Source organism: Eurosta solidaginis, chromosome 2 (assembly GCF_040869045.1).
Source record: "Eurosta solidaginis isolate ZX-2024a chromosome 2, ASM4086904v1, whole genome shotgun sequence".
NCBI classification, from domain to species: Eukaryota; Metazoa; Arthropoda; class Insecta; order Diptera; family Tephritidae; genus Eurosta; species Eurosta solidaginis.
The window spans coordinates 184,125,138-184,146,989 of NC_090320.1; the positions used below are offsets into that span (position 1 = coordinate 184,125,138).

The 21,852-nt window shown below is 36.8% G+C and overlaps 1 protein-coding gene across 32 annotated transcripts in view; it reads right to left on the reverse strand.

Annotated features, from left to right (window-relative positions):
- Tmtc2 (Transmembrane O-mannosyltransferase targeting cadherins 2) overlaps positions 1-21,852 on the reverse strand; it is a 740,743-nt gene that overhangs the window by 426,758 nt on the left and 292,133 nt on the right. The window lies entirely within an intron of this gene.

A 21,852-nucleotide genomic window follows, 5' to 3' on the forward strand; every position in this document is an offset into this window, starting at 1 on the left:
TCCTTAAACAAATAAAAAAAAATAACAGAAATAGAGTTACAAATCAGCATTTAGAAGCGGTTCTGAAATTATCAACCACAAACTTCAAAATAGATATAGAAAAATTAATTGCGGAAAATTTACAGTAGGTTAATATCTCCACTTTAATTCTTCTTTCCGAAATACTATTAAATAAAAAAATAAAAAAAAAATTTTAAATATACAAAAAATAAAAACAAAAAATATAAAAGGTTAAATAAAATAATTGAATGAATTTATCTTTTATCAGAATTACAAAATTATTATTATTTATATTATTTTGTTTCTAAAAAACAAAACAAGACAAAACAAGTAAGGAAGGTTAAGTTCGGGTGTAACCGAACATTACATACTCAGTTGAGAGCTATGGTGACAACATAAGGGAAAAAAACCATGTAGGAAAATGAACCGAGGGAAACCCTGGAATGTGTTTGTATGACATGCGTATCAAATGAAAGGCATTAAAGAGTATTTTATGAGGGAGTGGGCCATAGTTCTATAGGTGGACGCCATTTAGGGATATAGCCATAAAGGTGGATCAGGGTTGACTCTAGAATGCGTTTGTACGATATGGGTATCAAATGAAAGGCGTTAATGAGTATTTTAAAAGGGCGTGGGGCTTAGTTCTATAGGTGGTTCTACAGGGTGACCCAGAACATTATCTGTTGGATACCGCTAATTTATTTATATATGTAATACCTGCCAAGATTTTAAGGGTTTTTTATTTCGCCCTACAGAACTTTTTCATTTTCTTCTACATAATATGGTAGGTGTCACAACCATTTTATAAAGTTTTTTCTAAAGTTATATTTCGCGTCAATAAAACAATCCAATTACCTTACCATGTTTCATCCCTTTTTTCGTATTTGGTATAGAATTGTGGCATTTTTTTAATTTTCGTAATTTTCGATATCGAAAAAGTGGGCGTGGTCATAGTCGGATTTCGTTCATTTTTCATACCAAGATAAAGTGAGTTCAAGTAAGCACGTGAACTAAGTTCATTAAAGATATGTCGATTTTTGCTCAAGTTATCGTGTTAAAGGCCATGCGGAAGGACAGACGGACGACTGTGTATAAAAACTGGGCGTGGCATCAACCGATTCCGCCCATTTTCACAGAAAACAGTTAACGTCATAAAATCTATGCCCCTACATAATTTCGAAAGGATTGGTTAATTTTTGTTCGACTTATGGCGTTAAAAGTATCCTAGACAAATTAAATGAAAAAGGGCGGAGCCACGCCCATTTTGAAATTTTCTTTTATTTTTGTATTTTGTTGCACCACGTCATTACTGGAGTTGAATTTTGACATAATTTACTTATATACTGTAAAGATATTAAATTTTTTGTTAAAATTTTACTTAAAAAAAATTTTTTTTTTAAAGTGGGCGTGGTCCTTCTCCGATTTTGCTAATTTTTATTAGGCGTACATATAGTAATAGGGGTAACGTTCCTGCCAAATTTCATCATGATATCTTCAACGACTGCCAAATTACAGCTTGCAAAAGTTTTAAATTACCTTCTTTTAAAAGTGGGCGGTGCCACGCCCATTGTCCAAAATTTTACTAATTTTCTATTCTGCGTCATAAGTTCAACTCATCTGCCAAGTTTCGGCGCTTTATCTGTCTTTTGTAATGAATTATCGCACTTTTTCGGTTTTTCGAAATTTTCGATATCGAAAAAGTGGGCGTGGTTATAGTCCGATATCGTTTATTTTAAATAGCGATCTGAGATGAGTGCTCAGGAACCTACATACCAAATTTCATCAAGATACCGCAAAATTTACTCAAGTTATCGTGTTAACGGACGGACGGACGGACATGGCTCAATAAAATTTTTTTTCGATCCTGATTATTTTGATATATGGAAGTCAATGTCTATCTCGATTCCTTTATATATGTACAACCAACCGTTATCCAATCAAACTTAATATACTCTGTGAGCTCTGCTCAACTGAGTATAAAAATTAAAAACCTAAAAATATAAAAAAAATTTTAAAAATATAAAAAATTTAATTTAAAAAAAATCTAATGAATTTAACTTTTATCAGGATTACAAAATGTATAATTTTCTTTCTAAATAAAATAATATAATTTTATGAATTTTCGAAGTTTTTAAAGTGTACCTTTTACTAGCTCCGTCGCCATTTTTTTGTTTTTTGGATTTCAAAGTAGGTGTGGTCACGCTTCCATAAGAAGCTTGTGGCGATCCCTGTATTAGAGTATCAAAAAAGTTACCTGATGCCGATCTCTGCCACAGAGAAAATTTCTTGGTTATGAATGTGGATTTTTTCTGATTTATTATTAGCACTGTAAATCTTACCAAGTAGCGCAACTAACAGCTGATCGCTGAAAATCCGCACATTCACATGCACAGTTCTCGACTCAGTTTCAAAAAAAAAAAAAAAAAACATTAAATTATTTAGCTTAAATTTTAAAGTGAGATAATCTTTACCAATTGATGTATATATAGAATATATAAGTCGTTTTGTTGTTATTAAAGAATCTTTTTATTTATATTAAAGTTTTTTATAATTTTTTTTTTTTTTCAACTTTATTTTAACAACTTCATGCGTTTTTAAAGCATTTTCGTGCATATAAATACAACCATGTGCATATACACGTTCGTATTTGCCATTTCATTGTTTCTAAATTCGTAAACAATTACTGCGGATATCTGTGTGATTTTTCGAAAATATTTATTATTTTTGTGAAATTTTATACTTAATCTGTGGTATTGTGGTGGACAAAAAGCTTTTATGCAAAAATACTTAGCCTCACAACGCGACAATGTATTTCGTAATGTCGAAGTACTTATATGTATATGTATTTGATGTGGAAGCTTGCATTTGAGAACACGGTTGCCACTTCAGTCCATTCCCTTCCACCCCTATATGGTCCGCTGGTCCCTTTTTCTCAATTTTTCGGCACGGTTTTGGTGCTTTTATTTCTTTTTCACTGAAACAAAAATTCACAACACTGCTAAAAAAAATTGCCGCAAATCTGTTGCCCACATATAATTTTCAATTTTTCCAATGGAATTCTTACCACGAAAATTGCTCTATCAATAAACTGTAGCAGAACAATGATTTTCACTTGGGAGATAATTTAGGCGAGGCATTAAAAATGAAGTGTTGAATGTTTGGACAAACACATTGCCATTAATTGTTGATGAAACAACGCACTTATTAGAAAAATACTTGTTTTAGTGTTTAGATATTTCGATCGGTATTCAATTATTATAGAGTTGAAACTTTTAAGACGCTTCATTTTTAGTCTGGGTTCAAAACTCACACTTACTGAATCTAGGCTCTGGTATGAAGTTTAAACTGTGAATGAAAATGAAAGCATCTATAAAAATGGCATTAACGCAGTTGTTTAGTTTAATTTACGATTTATTGAGTTTGCCACAACGCAAATTTTTTAACCGTTCCTTACTGAAACCTACCTGCTCTGTACATTTTATTTCATTGCAATCAAGCAAAACTAGGTTCACAACGTTTGATTGGTGAAAGATATAGTCTTATCCTAGAAATTTGAAAATGTATTTATTTAAATTTTATATAGGAAACCACTCAAACATCCTATAATTTTTGCTTTTTACAACAAATACGATACTTGCCGAATTGCTTGTATACCAATAAAATAAAACTAAAATTTGGTACTTATTTTTGCGGTCTGGTCCTTTTTTCGATTAATTTTGGTCCCAAATGAGAACATGGTGTAGCAACCGTGTTTGAGAATGCACGTGAAAAGATTGCATTTTTCCGAACTTAATTTTTTTCTAAATAATGAAAGAGTAGTATGCAAGCGACTGCCATAGTAGTAGGCATGTACATGAATATTATGAACAAAGTTTAAAACTAAAATTTTTTTTTTTAAATATAATCTAAGAGAAGATGGACACGATGCGTAGCTTCATAGGCGCGTATTAGGCACAGCATAAGCAATCTTTGGTGTAGAGAGATCTTAGCTGCATGCCATATTTTGCAGGCGTCTACGAAGCTACGCCTCGAGTGTATCTTGCCTAAGTTCCACTTTTTATCAACTTTTTAGGAGATCCAACATTTTTAATTAGTAACAACCTTGTTTGAGAATGCACGTGATAAGATTGCATTTTTCCGAACTTAATTTTTTTTTAAATAATGAAATAGTAGTATGCGTCTACGAAGCTACGCCTCGTGTGTATCTTGCCTAAGTTCAATTTTTTATCAACTTTTTAGGAGATCCAACATTTTTAATTAATATTGATAAATAACACCTAAAGCAAATACGCTTAAGGTGACTTTTGCGGTTTTGGCACTTGTGTTGCGTCTACATCTGACTTTGAACACACGCGCTTTAATTGCTTCAATCCATAAGCAACGCAACGCCAACGTCAAAGTAACACACAAAAAATTAAAATTTACCTTCTTCTTGAAGTTTCTTGCATTTAGGAAAAAACCCGATTTTCTATCGCCGTTCAACTAAATAAAGAGCATAATTTTGTATTTATGTCGATTTCGTAATCGATCAGCGGAGACGGCGGAAGATAACTCCTGGAATGCGACGCAATCTGATGAGGGTACAACAGACCAATGTTCGCAGTGCAATTCTCAATAAATTTTCGACGAACCTGTGGCAGGGAAACTTTTAAAGTGCTTTATTTCAAAGTGACACTTTATTTGACAAATCACTGAACGATTTGTTTCAAATAAATTGCTTGTTAGCGTTAACCGAAGATGGTGAAAACGGCCCCTGGAATTGTTACCTTATATAGCGAGAAAGTTAAGATATAATGCATAGGTATAAAATGTTTGCATGCATAAAATCATTTTTATTATATAAAAGTAGTATGACATTGAGATTTTAGTTCTGCTATTTTTAACACGGTGTTATTTTTTAATATAAATTAAGAAGCAAAAAACATGATTAATGACTACATTTATACGTGTTTCATTTATTTTCATTGAGGAATAAATCGTAAAAATAAAAATCATTTTATTATAAAGTATATGTGAAGCCCCATATATAAAATGAGTAATAGAATGAAACTTGTTTTGTATGTTAGATTTTTAAATTGAAAATCTCCTGCTAAAAAAGGAGCAAAACCTAACTACATATTTTCATTTTCGTACTTAACTACACTCCCTTTTGTGATTCAGGATTTTGGGCAAATTTTGAAAAAACTCCGAACACCATTCCTTCATTATAATTCATTCGAGTGCCTTCCACTCTATTCGCAACATAACCTCAATTTAAGCTGCCAAAGCAGTAAGCAAATATAGTAAACAATGATTATTAGTATTTATGACCCAATGCCAAGGTGAGCACGTGCCGAGGGCTGAATGATAGGGGGGTGTATCAAAATTTCATATCGCTATCGTTGCGCCTCAGAGGGCGAACTCTGTTGTACTGAAGCCCTTATCCCTCTACAATGGACATCTGGGGGGATGGACCGTTTTTGTCCTATACTCGTGGGAACAAAATGAACAAAAAATTAAATTAAAGGAAAAAAAAACTTTTTTAAAAATAAGCTTTTAATATTGTTTTTTTTGCTAGTCATAAGCAACCCTTTCATAGACCGGGTCACATATAGTAATATGAGTAACGTTTCTGCCAAATTTCATCATAATATCTTCAACGACTGCCAAATTACAGATTGTAAAACTTTTAAATTACTTTCTTTTAAAAGTGGGCGGTACCACGCCCATTTTACTAATTTTCTATTCTTCAAGGTTCGATTCGAGCTCAAGGCCAGAACAATAATTTTTTTCTAATGATAATTATTGTTATTTTTTAATTTTTCTAAATTTGAAAAATTGTATTTTGTTTTTGGAATAATAAGAAGAAAATTTTTCATACAACCTGCCATAGCTGCGCAGATAAGTCCATTTCGAAGGGTGCTAAGCCTTCATCAACAGTACGCTTTAGGCACGCGGGGCTGACCATTTAGCTATACAGCGGTGGTTTATTTTACTGACAAATTGCTACTTCTATTCCTTCTTACCAACTATATTTATTCAGTGTTGCGCTATCATTTCATCAAAGTTTACTCAAGTTATCGTGTTTACGAACCGACGGACGGACGGATGGACGGACGGACGGACATGGATAAATTAATTTCTTTTTTCTCCCAGATCATTTTGATATATAGAAGTCTATATCTATCTCGATTAGTTTATGCCGGTACGGATTACCGTTAAGCGAACAAAATTAATGCACTCTGTGAGTTCTGTTCAACTGAGTATAAAAATCAATATAAACTACAAATACTTTCTTTACAACACAGGCTATCGGTATGTGGAATGATTTTTATTCATTTGAATTTTCTATAAAAGTTAGAATATTTAGATATCTCTTAAAAACGAAATTTGCTATAATTTAAAAAACAAGTAAGGAAATTCGGATGAAACCGAAACTTGGTATTTATCAAAACTAACATTGTAAATGGAAACAGCCCTTTTTGATGGCTACCGGTTTAAATATATACAAACATGCTTGTAACTTGTACATTAAAGTACATATAGTCATTTGGATATGTATCATGTGACTTTGATGTAAGAGCATTTGTCGATACTTTCGAATAAAGTTATATAGGAAATGAAACATCATGAAAATTTCATCGCATTTGCGTAAACGACAATGCCGCATAGAAATATAGTCCTGATGTACAGATTGAACATGAATGCTTTGCTATAAATACCAACATACATATGTAAATGCCGCTTATAGTTCTGAGTGGGTGTATGTATATTACAAAATTTAATTTCAGGCTGACAAATCTTACACCTATTTTTATATATATTTGTACAAGACTATTAATATTACTACCACAAAAAACTCCTAAAACCCTAAAAAAATACTGTTTAGAATAAGAAAACAACTATTTTCTAAATCCATCGAAGTAATTTTCTAAAAATTAGGCCATTTTTACATTGGATCCTAGTAAGTTATTCAACCAATGAGATGATTTAAAAGCAAATGAGCCTATCTAAGTTCGGCCGTCAACGAACATTAAATATTCATGTCAGAGCTTTTATCGTAGAGTTCGTTCAACTTCAGTTTTTTGCCACAATGTAGGTATTATCAAAAGAGCGCGCGTTTATTAATCATTTTTTCCCACTTTTGAAAGAAATACTCCTGTTAATAAAGGAAACAAGTGTACCTCCTCTCTTCAAGTTATCGCTCCTTAAACGTAGAAGAATGATTGCTCAGAAAATAAGCGGTGCCACGCCCTTTTCCAAAAATTCTTTTTCTATATTTTTTTTTTGTTCTAAATACACTTTAAAAGTTAAATAGTATAAAGTAATTTTTTCCAAAGATATCGCAAGGGAGCGGAAATTGCAAAGGATACAATTTTCTTTTTTACCGATGGCTCCAAACTAACGGAAGGAGTCGAGGTGTCTCGCGGGACGTCCTTGGACGTGAACAGCAGGGAGCTACAAAGGTTTTGTAGAAATGTCGCGGGCAACGAGCGTTGGGTTCTAACCCAGAACAGCCCGAACGATGTAACCATCTTTTACACGTAACACACTGGCAAGGGTATAACCGTCTGAGATAAATCATATTCCGACATATGCAGCAGAAGCGCAGCCTGGGACCTGGTATTGGTTCAATATTTTCTTGGAGCAGGAGGGTATGGAGCAGTCCAGCTGCAAGGAGCTGCTGCGAGGATGAAAATTTTTGGGAGGGACGCAACAAATTAAATAAATGGGTTGCACTGAAAGGGCAGCTCTCGGTCGGGAAAAAAATTCCCTATACGCTCCGGTACATCGAACCGGCTTTCCAACGTTTTAGCTGCCCCATTTGAGTTTTTCAATGCCAGTGTTCTTCCCGCAGGTACTTTCGGTTTTGATTTGTGTGTTTCATTCGTTCAACCAGTCTTTGCCCGGTCTACCGCCCACGACTTTTGTGGTCTTTGGAAAATCTCCTCCACCAACACTCGCATACTACTGCACCCCTTCCCAAAACTGAAATTAACTGACACAACCTTGTGCTTATAGCACATAATCATTCTTTGCATGTCGATCTTGATGCCATGGTCAGCTTAGAGGTGCACTCCCAATATAACTTCTTCAACAATCTCTGCCACAACGAAATTGTGTAGGGTTTTACTGTGTGTTGGTTTTACTGGCCAGTGTACGCAATCTCCGAGTAATGGCTTTAATCTCGTGTTGACCAAATCAGATCGAATTATGGAATGAGATGCACCGGTATCTACAGCCACTAAATGTTCATTGCCATCCACATATCCTCCTATGGTAAGACTGCTCGATTTTCTTCCGATTTGTTATGGAGATATAATGGGACATTCAATAGATGGAGCACGTTACCGATCATTGCATCTGGCTTGCTCTAGCTCATCTCTTTCAGATTTGTGCTGAAGACCACCCATGTTGTTATAAACACTAGGGTTGAGGCCACAATGACGTTCAATGTGACCTGGCTTCCCGCACTTGAAGGATCTGATTACTGTTGCGATCACTTCTGTCCTTCTATCCACCCAGTCTGGCCTTTCTACTTCCACACAGCAGGCCTTGAAAGGTGGTTTACACGAAAGCGAGGATGCTTCTTGGATCAGTGTATATGATACCGTTTCAGCGAATGTAGGTTTTGGGTTTGGGTATGTTGCTCGCTTCATGAATCATATCGGAGAGCTACACCGAAACTGCAAAGGCTTAAAACAAAAAATTACAAAATTACGAAATATTTTTTCCAACATATCAGATACAAATACAACATTGAAACCTGCAATATCATCAAACAATATGGCAAATACCATAAAAATCTCGCAAAACAACAACAATGCCTTAAATTTCTGCAGAAGTGTAAGGACTTTGGAGTCCCACCACCACACTTAAAGGGTAAGATTGGCAAATGACCATACCCATAAGAAAATGAAGGCAAATCTCGACAAAAAATTGCATAATTCAATATTGAGCAATTTTGAGAAATTTAACTTAAATTTTAATGAGGATTGGTTTATGAATAAAACTGAAATAGAAATTCCCCTCGAGTGCCGGTGGCTACTCTCCCTCGGGAACAAATTTGCTCATCCAATATCTGGGAAAATCTTTTCCCCTATACAATTAATAGCAGATATCGAACAAGGTATACAGACAATAACAGAAGATAAAGATCTGGTCAGGTGCAAATTTGCCACCAGGGTTCATACCTACAAAAATAAACTAAAGAACAGTCCCAAAGAAAAGTTCATCTTACAAATATACGAAGAAACTAAAAGATTTCCATCGTAATCACAAATTCGGATAAAGGGAATTGGAGAGTAATGATGTACAAATCCGACTATAAAAGAAAAATGAAAGACCTCTTGGACGATAAACACACATACAAAACAATTAGAACGGATCCTACCCAAACTTTGTTGAGGAAGAACAACAAAATCGTGAGTGAATTTTACCAAACCCAAACCATAAATATAAAGCAAAAGCTATCCTTAGTATGTCCAGCGGCTACAGCCCGAGACTTTATGGATTACCGAACGTCCACAAAGAGAACATTCCGCTGCGGCCTATTTCGTCTTCGATAAATGCACCTTGCTCGAAACTATCAAAATACGTAAGAAGTATTCTTAAAAACGTTATCTCTGAAGAAGTTAATTTAAAAAGTTCAATGCAACTTAAAGAAAGTATTAAAAATATAACCATTGACGACGATGAAATCCTAATATATCTAGACGTTGTATCCTTGTTCACCAATATTCCGATACACTTGGCGATAGCCACAATAATGAACAAGTGGCAAACTCTACAAATGCATACAAAAATGTCAAAAGGCCAGTTCCTAAAAATTCTAGAGTTCTGTTTGAGAGAGAACAATTACTTTGTATACGATCGAACTTATTACCAACAAACTTATGGTATGCCCATGGGCAATCCTTTATCGCCAACTATAGCTGACATTATCTTAGATAAGATTATTGACGACAGCAACTCAGAGCTGAGACTTAAAGATATTAATATCAAATACATAACCAAATGATATGTTCGCCATAGTCAAGGCTAAAACGTGGAAGAAATCCTCAAGACATTCAATGGACAGCATACAAAAATACAATTCAAGGAAAAAGCGAACAAATTAGCATTCCTCGACGTAGAGATTCACAATATTGACAATAAGGTAAAAACTAATTGGTACAAGAAAGCCGCGGCATCATCCAGGATGACACATTACGAATCCAATTACCCATGGACTCAGAAAAAGAACACGGTCATCAACTTTTTAATCAAAGTTTACTCCCTGAGTGATCAGGAGTTCATAGAAGATAGCAAGCGAAAAATCAAAAATATATTACAAACAAGTAAGGAAGGCTAAGTTCGGGTGTAACCGAACATTACATACTCAGTTGAGAGCTATGGAGACAAAATAAGGGAAATCACCATGTAGGAAAATGGACCTAGGGTAACCCTGGAATGTGGTTGTATGACATGTGTATCAAATGGAAGGTATTAAAGAGTATTTTAAGAGAGAGTAGGCCATAGTTCTATTGATGGACGCCATTTAGGGATATCGCCATAAAGGTGGACCAGGGCTGACTCTAGAATTTGTTTGTACGATATGGGTATCAAATGAAAGGTGTTACTGAGCATTTTAAGAGGGAGTGGGCCTTAGGTCTATCGGTGGACGCCTTTTCGAGATATCGCCATTAAGGTGGACTAGGGGTGACTCTAGAATGTGTTTGTACGATATGGGTATCAAATGAAAGGTGGTAATGATTATTTTAAAAGGGAATGGGCTTTAGTTCTATAGGTGAACGCCTTTTCGAGAAATCGCCATAAAGGTGGACCAGGGGTGACTCTAGAATATGTTTGTACGATATGGGTATCGAATGAAAGCTGTTAATGAGTATTTTGAAAAGGGGTGATCCTTAGTTCCATAGGTCGACGCCGTTTCGAGATATCGCCATATCAAACGAAAGGTGTTACTGAGCATTTTAAGAGGGAGTGGGCATGAGGTCTATAGGTGGACGCCTTTTCGAGATATCGTCATTAGGGTGGGCAGGGGTGACTCTAGAATGTGTTTGTACGATATGGGTATCAAACGAAAGGTGTTACTGAGCATTTTAAGAGGGAGTGGGCATTAGGTCTATAGGTGGACGCCTTTTCGAGAAATCGCCATTAGGGTGGGCCAGGGGTGACTCTAGAATGTTTGTACGATATGGGTATCAAACGAAAGGTGTTACTGAGCATTTTAAGAGGGAGTGGGCATTAGGTCAATAGGTGGACGCCTTTTCGAGATATCGCCATTAGGGTGGGCCAGAGGTGACTCTAGAATGTGTTTGTACGATATGGGTATCAAATGAAAGGTGGTAATGAGTATTTTAAAAGGGAGTAATCCTTAGTTCAATAGGTGGACGCCTTTTCGAGATATCGCCATAAAGGTGGACCAAGGGTGACTCTAGAATGTTTGTACGATATGGGTATCAAACGAAAGGTGTTACTGAGCATGTCAAGAGAGAGTGGGCATTAGGTCTATAGGTGGACGCCTTTTCGAGATATCGCCATTAGGGTGGGCCAGGGGTGACTCTAGAATGTTTGTACGATATGGGTATGAAACGAAAGGTGTTACTGAGCATTTTAAGAGGGAGTGGACATTAGGTCTATAGGTGGACGCCTTTTCGATATATCGCCATTAGGGTGGGCCAGGGGTGACTCTAGAATGTTTGTACGATATGGGTATGAAACGAAAGGTGTTACTGAGCATTTTAAGAGGGAGTGGACATTAGGTCTATAGGTGGACGCCTTTTCGATATATCGCCATTAGGGTGGGCCAGGGGTGACTCTAGAATGTTTGTACGATATGGGTATCAAACGAAAGGTGTTTCTGAGCATTTTAAGAGGGAGTGGACATTAGGTCTATAGGTGGACGCCTTTTCGAGATACCGCCATTAGGGTGGGCCAGGGGTGACTCTAGAATGTTTGTACGATATGGGTATCAAACGAAAGGTGTTACTGAGCATTTTAATAGGGAGTGGGCATTAGGTCTATAGGTGGACGCCTTTTCGAGATATCGCTATTAGGGTGGGCCAGGGGTGACTCTAGAATGTTTGTACGATATGGGTATCAAACGAAAGGTGTTACTGAGCATTTTAATAGGGAGTGGGCATTAGGTCTATAGGTGGACGCCTATTCGAGATATCGCCATTAGGGTGGGCCAGGGGTGACTCTAGAATGTGTTTGTACGATATGGATATCCAATTAAAGGTATTAATGAGGGGTTTAAAAGCGAGTGGCCCTTAGATGTATATGTGAAGGCGTTCTCGGAATATCGACCAAAATGTGGACCAGGTGATCCAGAAAATCATCTGTCGGGTACTGCTAATTTATTTATATATGGAATACCACTAACAGTATTCCTGCCAAGATTCCAAGGGCTGTTGATTTCGCCTTGTAGAACTTTTTCATTTTCTTCTACTTAATATGGTAGGTGTCACACCCATTTTACAAAGTTTTTTCCAAAGTTATATTTTGCGTCAATAAACCAATCCAGTTACAATGTTTCATCCCTTTTTTCGTATTTGGTATAGAATTATGGCATTTTTTTATTTTTCGTAATTTTCGATATCGATAAAGTGGGCGTGGTTATGGTCGGATTTCGGCCATTTTTTATATCGAGATAAAGTGAGTTCAGATAAGTACGTGTGCTAAGTTTAGTAAAGATATATCGATTTTTGCTCAAGTTATTGTGTTAACGGCCGAGCGGAAGGACAGACGGTGGACTGTGTATAAAAACTGGGCGTGGCTTCAACCGATTTCGCCCTTTTTCACAGAAAACAGTTATCGTCCTAGGAGCCAAGCCTCTACCAAATTTCACAAGGATTGGTTAATTTTTGTTCGACTTATGGCATTAAAAGCATCCTAGACAAATTAAATGAAAAAGGGCGGAGCCACGCCCATTTTGAAATTTTCTTTTATTTTTGTAATTTGTTGCACCACATCATTAATGGAGTTGAATGTTGGCATAATTTACTTATATGCTGTAAAGATATTAACTCTTCTTTTAAAATTTTAATTTAAAAAAATTTTTTTTTAAAAAGTGGGCGTGGTCGTTCTCCGATTTTGCTAATTTTTATTAAGCAGACATAAAGTAATAAGGGTAATGTTCCTGCCAAATTCCATCATGATATCTTTAATGACTGCCAGATTACAGCTTGCAAAACTACTAAATTACCTTCATTTAAAAGTGGGCGGTGCCACGCCCAATGGCCAAAATTTTACTAGTTTTCTATTTTGCGTCATAAGCTCAACTCACCTACCAAGTTTCATCGCTTAATGCGTATTTGGTAATGAATTATCGCACTTTTTTGATTTTTCGAAATTTTCGATATCGAAAAATTGGGCGTGGTTATTGTCCGATATCGTTCATTTTAAATAGCGATCTGAGATGAGTGCCCAGGAACATATATACCAAATTTCATGAAGATACCTCAAAATTTACTCAAGTTATCGTGTTAACGGGCAGACGGACGAACGGACGGACGACTGTGTATAAAAACTGGGCGTGGCATCAACCGATTTCGCCTATTTTCACAGAAAACAGTTAGCGTCGTAAAATCTACTCCCCTACCAAATTTCAAAAGGATCGGTTAATTTTTGTTCGACTTATGGCGTTAAAAGTATCCTAGACAAATTAAATGAAAAAGGGCGGAGCCACGCCCATTTTGAAATTTTCTTTTATTTTTGTATTTTGTTGCACCATATCATTACTGGAGTTGAATGTTGACAGAATTTACTTATATACTGTAAAGATATTAAATTTTTTGTAAAAATTTTACTTAAAAAAAAAATTTTTTTAAAAGTGGGCGTGGTCCTTCCCCGATTTTGCTAATTTTTATTAAGCGTACATATAGTAATAGTAGTAACGTTCCTGACAAATTTCATCATGATATCTTCAACGACTGCCAAATTACACCTTGCAGAAGTTTTAAATTACCTTCTTTTAAAAGTGGGCGGTGCCACGCCCATTGTCCAAAATTTTACTAATTTTCTATTCTGCGTCATAAGTTCAACTCATCTGCCAAGTTTCGTCGCTTTATCGGTCTTTTGTAATGCATTATCGCACTTTTTCGGTTTTTCGAAATTTTCGATATCGAAAAAGTGGGCGTGGTTATAGTCCGATATCGTTCATTTTAAATAGCGATCTGAGATGAGTGCTCAGGAACCTACATACCAAATTTCATCAAGATACCTCAAAATTTACTCAAGTTATCGTGTTAACGGACGGACGGACGGACGGACGGACGGACATGGCTCAATCAAATTTTTTTTCGATCCTGATTATTTTGATATATGGAAGTCTATATCTATCTCGATTCCTTTATATATGTACAACCAACCGTTATCCAATCAAACTTAATATACTCTGTGAGCTCTGCTCAACTGAGTATAAAAAATGGGTATCCAAATAACATAATAGATACACTAACAACGACAGCAAGAAATAAAACCAACCGAAAAAATGGCAATGCACAAATAAACGAAAGCAACAAGAAAACGAATATTAGCAAAACTAAGGGGTGCTGCCATCTATAGGCCGATGCTAAGCAGTAACGTGAATTCACATCAATAATTCAATCATTATGTATCTACATAAACGAATCAATATTTGCGTCTACACATATGTACGTATACGAGCAGCGGAGAAGCAATGCACAAACACATGCATATATCTTATCTGAGTTGTCACAAGAGAGGGCAATAATTTGTGCAAGTATTACTCAAATGAGAAATTATACATCTGTAGTTGTAGCTGAGAAATTTATAACTAACTAAGTACAATTCTGGAAGTGCCTAGAAGGTGCCACGAGGAAATCACAGAGTATAAAAGCATCAGCGGTAGAGGCGCTATGGGCAGTTCTCGATTAAGACGCTATCTAGCGAGCAATAGCAGTATTATTTTGAAAGTCAGTTTCATTTAAGTTATCAGTTTGGTTATTAAGCCAGCTAGTTGCAAAGTATAAGTGTTATTGTGAAGTACTTTAATAAAGGCCATTTTTCCATTATTCAATATTGGAGTTATTTATTCAACAGTTTAGTGATACGAACTTAGCAAAAGGGCAAATAAGAGGATTTGCGGTAAATTCGTTACAATTGGTGTCAGAAGAGGAATTGTTGAATAAATTCCGAAGATTGGGAATACAACTTCGACATGGCAAAGTTGAGTGAATTGACGATCCAGCAACTGAAGGAGGAGTTGGAAGTCCGTGGATTGGCTACTTCTGGCGATAAATCCCAGCTACAAAAACGACTAAGTGTAGCTATGGTATTTGAAGGAATCTACAATGCTGAGGAGTATGTCTTTCATTATGATAGCGACAAAACAACAACAAAAATGGAAGAAAAAAAAACGAAACACCGCAGACAGTGACGAGCACAATATCTGTACAAACATCGACAATGGCATCTCAGCTGGAGTCACAGGAGGCACGCATTTCAGGAATGGCGTCGCAAATGTCATCTAAATTGGAAGAACAGAAGACATATATGTCATCTCAACTGGAAGCGCAAGAGGCACGTATATATGGAATGTCGACAAAAATTTCGGAACTGGTATCATCGCAGCTCTTTGCGAAACTGGAAGAGCAGGATGCAAAAATTTCACAACTCGAGCACGAAATTGATGCCGAGATAGAAGCGTTGAAAGGTCTTATGCAACAGTTACAACTAAATCGCCCAGCTGGTCCAGCGAGCAATCCGAAGGTAAAAACTCCATCTTTTGACGGCTCTGTTCCTTTCGAGGTATTCAAGCTTCAATTTGAGAAGACGTCAGCAGTGAACAACTGGAATGCTGAAGATAAAGTTGCCGCTCTATTCGTAGCATTGAAGGGGTCAGCAGCCGAAATCCTACAGACGATTCCCGAGGGAGAGCGGAACAACTATGAAGCATTGATGGCCGCTGTCGAGAGACGTTATGGCCGCTGTCGAGAGACGTTATGGAAGCGAGCATAGAAAACAGATATACCAAATAGAGTTGCAAAACCGTTACCAAAAAGGAAATGAGACATTACAGGAGTTTGCTTCGGATGTTGAAAAATTGGCTCATCTTGCAAATGCGGACGCACCCGTGGAATATACTGAAAGGGTAAAGATTCAGAGCTTTATTAACGGCATATGGGACGTCGAAACGAAGCGAGCCACATACGCGAACCCAAAGCCAACATTTGCTGAAACGGTATCCCAGGCACTGACTCAGGAAACAGCCTCACTTTTGAGTAAGCCCGCATACAAAGCTCATCGCGTAGAAGTGAAAAGGCCAGATTGGGTAGACACAATTTGGGAAGCACTGAAGGGATTACAACAAAACAATTCCGGAGTTATGAAGTGTTTCAAGCGCGGTAACCCAAGTCACATTGCACGTCATTGCAGCACCGGTCATTGTAGTTCCAACTTGGCTGGTCGTAAACGCAAAGCTGTAGGAGATAAACAAGAGCGAGTCAAATGTAAAGATCGAGAACTTGCCCCAGCTATTGAATATTGTGTGATACCTATCTCACAAACTGGAAGGAAATCGAGCAGTCTTACCGACTGTTGATAGGGGCGCATCTCATTCATTGATCCGATCTGATTTGGTCAACAGGAAAGTAAAGCCATTACCTGGAGCAATATTGCGTACGAATACTGGCGAGTATAACCAAGTCCAGGGAGAAGTGGTATGTGAAGTCTTAATTGGGGAGGTCATGGTTCTACACAAATTCGTTGTGGCAGAGATCGTTGATGAAGTCATATTGGGAGTGGATTTCTTAGTTGACTATGACATCAGGCTCGATATGCAGAGAAGGATTATGCAGTATAATAACCAGGATATACCACTTATCTTCAAGTTGGAGAAAGGGTTCAGTAGTAATCGAGTAATGGTGGAAAAGACTCGACAAAGGCCACGAAAGTCAAAAGAAAAGGTTGATGGATCGAATGGGCAAAATAATTGACGCACTAAAACGACTGAAAGAATTTTCCAGAAAAAATGCAACGGTGGTTTCAAGCCAGCGCGCACTACTGTTGTGAAACTTCAAGACGATACTGATGATGCAAAGTCAATCCGTCAAGATCAAGCTCTGTGAAGTAGTTCTTCATTGGCCAAGCAACAGAGTGCGAGGGAACGATCCAGGATAATGAGTAGTAAGATGAAACACAGGTACGACAAGGAAAATAATTCGGAAGGTTTCCGGGAGGGAGATTTGGTACTGATATACAACCTTCACCGGCGGAAAGTGTTCTATCCAAATATCGGTGCAGTTGGGAAGGCCCGTACAGAGTTGTGAAGACGATCAGTGATGTCATCTACCGCATACAAGCAATTGGGAAATCACGAAATAGAAGAGTGGTAAATTTGGCGATGCTAGCAGCGTTTAGATCGAGAGATTTGTCTGATCGGGACGATCAGACTTAGGTTGAGGGCAGTGTTACGAATATTAGCAAAACTAAGGGGTGCTGCCATCTATAGGCCGATGCTAAGCAGTAACGTGAATTCACATTAATAATTCAATCATTATGTATCTACATAAACGAATCAATATTTGCGTCTACACATATGTACGTATACGAGCAGCGGAGAAGCAATGCACACACATGCATATATCTTATCTGAGTTGTCACAATAGAGGGCAATAATTTGTGCAAGTATTACTCAAATGAGAAATTATACATCTGTAATTGTAGCTGAGAAATGTATAACTAACTAAGTAAAATTCTGGAAGTGCCTAGAAGATGCCGCGAGGAAATCACAGAGTATAAAAGCATCAGCGGTAGAGGCGCTATGGGCAGTTTTCGATTAAGACGCTATCTAGCGAGCAATAGCAGTATTATTTTGAAAGTCAGTTTCATTTAAGTTATCAATTTGGTTACTAAGCCAGCTAGTTGCAAAGTATAAGTGTTATTGCGAAGTACTTTAATAAAGGCCATTTTTCCATTATTCAATATTGGAGTTATTTATTCAACAGTTTAGTGATACGAACTTAGCAAAACGGCAAATAAGAGGATTTGCAGTAAATTCGTTACAATATATTGGCGTTACCTATATTCCAAAACTTACGGACAAAACATTAACCAAAATTATAAAAAACAGCAACGTTAGCTATGCACACAAACCACATCACACAATACACGGCATATATACAAGAACAAAAGACAAAATACCAAAGGAAGAACTACAAAACCTAGTGTATGAAATCCAGTGCAATGGCAAAGAAGGGGAAAAGTGCAATAAAGTTTACATCGGCACAACAAAAAGATAATTAGGCACGCGAATATACGAACATAAACATGATGCGAAGAAGAACAAAAGCTCGTCGGCTCTCGCGCAGCACTTAACAGAAAACAAACACACAATAGACTAAGGCTGAGTAACACAGCTCTGTGCTGTGTTATTGCGTTAACACTGAGTAATGTGCGGCACGCACACGCACACTTATCGATTAATTTATAACACAGTGGCACACTCCATGGCACAAAGCTGACTGGGCAATGCCGCTCAAACTGGTAAATGCTCATAACACAATAACACGCTCTATAGAACAGAGAATGACACTCAGATCGTAAGTGCACATACATACATAGTCCATTGTGCTTGTGTGTTGATTGTATTGCTTTCCAATGACACTTCACTCAAAACATATCTATACACATGATACAAATATTACAAGATAAAACCGGTGAGAGGATAATGACATTTAAAAAGATTTTAAAATTCTCACTGCGGTCTCATAATTTTTATTTTATTTTGATTTTTTCATAAAAAAATGGTATCCTCAGGGCCACTTACTATCCTCTTGATCAGATTATATGACGTTGAAAACTTGGAGTATGTAAGAAGATAAATGTTGCCATGATTTACTCTTCTGAATGGCGTCAAACGTGGCGTTAGAGGTAAATAACACAGTACTGTGCTCTGATATTGTGCTTACACTCATATCGACTTTCGATAATCAGTTATAACACAATTGTGTCAACACAATGTGTTAACACTGCAAAGTGTGCCTGTGCTACTGTGTTAACACTCAAAAAATAGTGTCATTACCCACCACTACAGCGGACTTTGACAATACTAAAGTATTAGATGTGGAGAATAAAACGAGAAGAAGGATGACTTTAGAAGGCCTGCGAATACAACAACAAATACATAAAGCTAAGCTTTAAAGAGGACGTCGATAATATAAACTTCGCGTATTCGGCTTCGATCACATACAATGCGTGATGTTGACGGTAGAGTACGTGCAAGTTGCTCAATGTTTGAAAATGTATCTGTGTATTTATGTTTGCTATGTAAACACTTATATGTTGTGATAAAAATATTAGGGGGACTCATGTAACCGTATAAATGCCTTATAAAGTGTGTAAACGTATAAATTTATCTAGTGCGTAAACGAGCTGTCAAATTTTGTATGAAAAATCATTTACACAATTTGTATAAATTTACGCGCATATTTCATTGTGTAAACGCGGTAAACTCAAAGGAATGCAACCTTGCAGACATTACATCAGACATTTTCATCAGAAATCTCCAACATCAGCAAGTAAATGCGTTTTAGTTTTGATTTTTCACTTAATCTTTGCATTTTTTAATTTGTATAACAATCAAAAAAATTTTGTTCGGCAATAATACAGCTGATAAACAATCAAGTTTATCAAGAGTATTACTAGGTGCGTTCATATAACAGCGTGTGTAAATGGATATAATTTTACACCTTATAAGTTTATATGCTTTCATGAGTCCCCCTATTATTATTCGAATTGTAAATGTTAAATGTCGTAAGTTTTACATGTCTCAAGTCAATGAATATTGGTTGTATTTTAATCTTTTCATATTTAGAAATAAATTCCTGATGAAGATGCGAATAAGCGTCGAAACGCGTAGGATCTAAAATATACCTGTTAATTTAAATCAACCGGCCGAAAAGCACCAAAAATAGCAATAAAAACATATCGAATTCCATTTGCAAAGGTTTGAATTCTAAATCTCCAAGTGTATTCCACAGGTGCATCAGCATTTGCAGGGTAAGCCAATCCTTCAATATCCGCAGCGAACTCTTCCAATGTTTCCTGACCTGTCTCCTACGCTCGCTTCCATATCGCCTCTATAGAGGGTCCATTACCACTTTGTAGTTGTTCCGACCTCCCACGGGAATCGTCTGTAAGAGTACAGCAACAGGTCCTCTAAATGCTACGAATACTGCAGCAAAATTTTCTTTAGCATTCCAGTTGTTCACTGCAGCGGTCTTCTCAAATAGTAGCTAAAAGACCTGGGAAGGAACAGATCATTCAAAGGATGGTGAAATTGCTGGGCGATTTAGTTGCAATTCCTGTGTACGACCTTCTACCTCGGCATCAATTTTTTCCTCGATTTTCACAATTATTGTAACCTGTGCCTCCAGCTTTGATGATATCCTTGACTCCTGTTCTTCCAGCTGCGAGGATATGCGAGACTTATTTCAACTGTTCGGTCAACTGAGATGCCATATATGTATTATTTTTTTCTAGTTGTGTTTTCATCTTGGGTGTTATATGAGTCCAATTAGGCTATCATATTTGTCTTCTGTTCATGCAGCTACGATGACATGTTTCTGGATATTTGTGATGTCATTTCTGTTATGCATGTTTCCCGGGTTTCCAGTTTTGTCGATATCTGTCTTACCAAAGCCAATATCGCATTAGTCTCCCCGCTTGCGACTAGATTTGGACTTTCGTTCTTCTCTTCCATTTTAGTTAATTCTTAGTCGCTATCAGGATGAAAGGCATACTCTTCCTCATTAAATCCTTGCGACTCCATAACGTCTCGTAGCGTGCCTGAAGTTCGGACTTATTACCCGTTGTATTCGCTCCAAGATGGTTCTCCAACTATTTTTTTTAGTTGATGGATCTTTAATTCGCTTAACTTGGCCACGCCCTTGTTGTCCTCCGGAATTTATTCAACAATTCCTCTTCTGATACCAATTGTAATGAGTTTTGGGGAATTTCACTACCGACTTCATCTGTGGTAGTGCCTGGCCTTCTTTAGATATTCTACTTAAGTCAATCGAAAAAATTGGTAGGCTCAACCGAAAAAAACATTTAAGTTAGCATTGCTCATTCATCATCGGTCTATGCGTCAGCCTATTTTTCCGTGGGGTCATCATTTATAACAATCTTTCCATTTCAAAATCGGCTGATTACCGTGCCCACTTTCTATATAACAATGAATAAAATTAGAAATCTGTAGTATTTTCTGCCTTTTCACATGTATTTGGCGATGAACACAGAAATTTCACTTATTAATTAGGACGATCAACTTCGCTGTTTTCCGAAATGTTTTCATATCCAGCTCAAAGTTTAGAAATTAAAAAAACCATAAAGCCATATCACTGGCCGATCGAAAAAGCTCACAGTATTGGAAAATTTTTAAATGCTACCCGAAATTCAGCGAAAGAAAGAAGGTTCCAATTTCAAGCCCGGGTCAAATTTCTTTCAGAACGGAAAGGGCGGCCTGGCAACCAATTTTCAGAAAGAGTTTAGATTCTACAGGGGAGTCCTTAGCGTCATCTTAAACGGAGGCAGCTTAAGAGCACCCAGAGAAGGTGATAATATTCCATCCGCTCTTTACAATAATTGCTACTAGAGGATTTGAATTGAACACATTTTCTTTCTTTTTTTCATTTTTAGACCTTAACAAATGAAAACCTATAACTTTTTCAGACAAAGTATTAAATGCATGAATACTTTGTGGTACATATCAAAATACAAATAGAAACCTGGTCTTGAAATATTTGAATATGTGTGTGAAAAATCGTAAAAAAGCATACGATTGTAGGAGATACCAGTCAGTCAGATGAAACTTCAGGAAAACTATTAATATTAAAAAAAAAA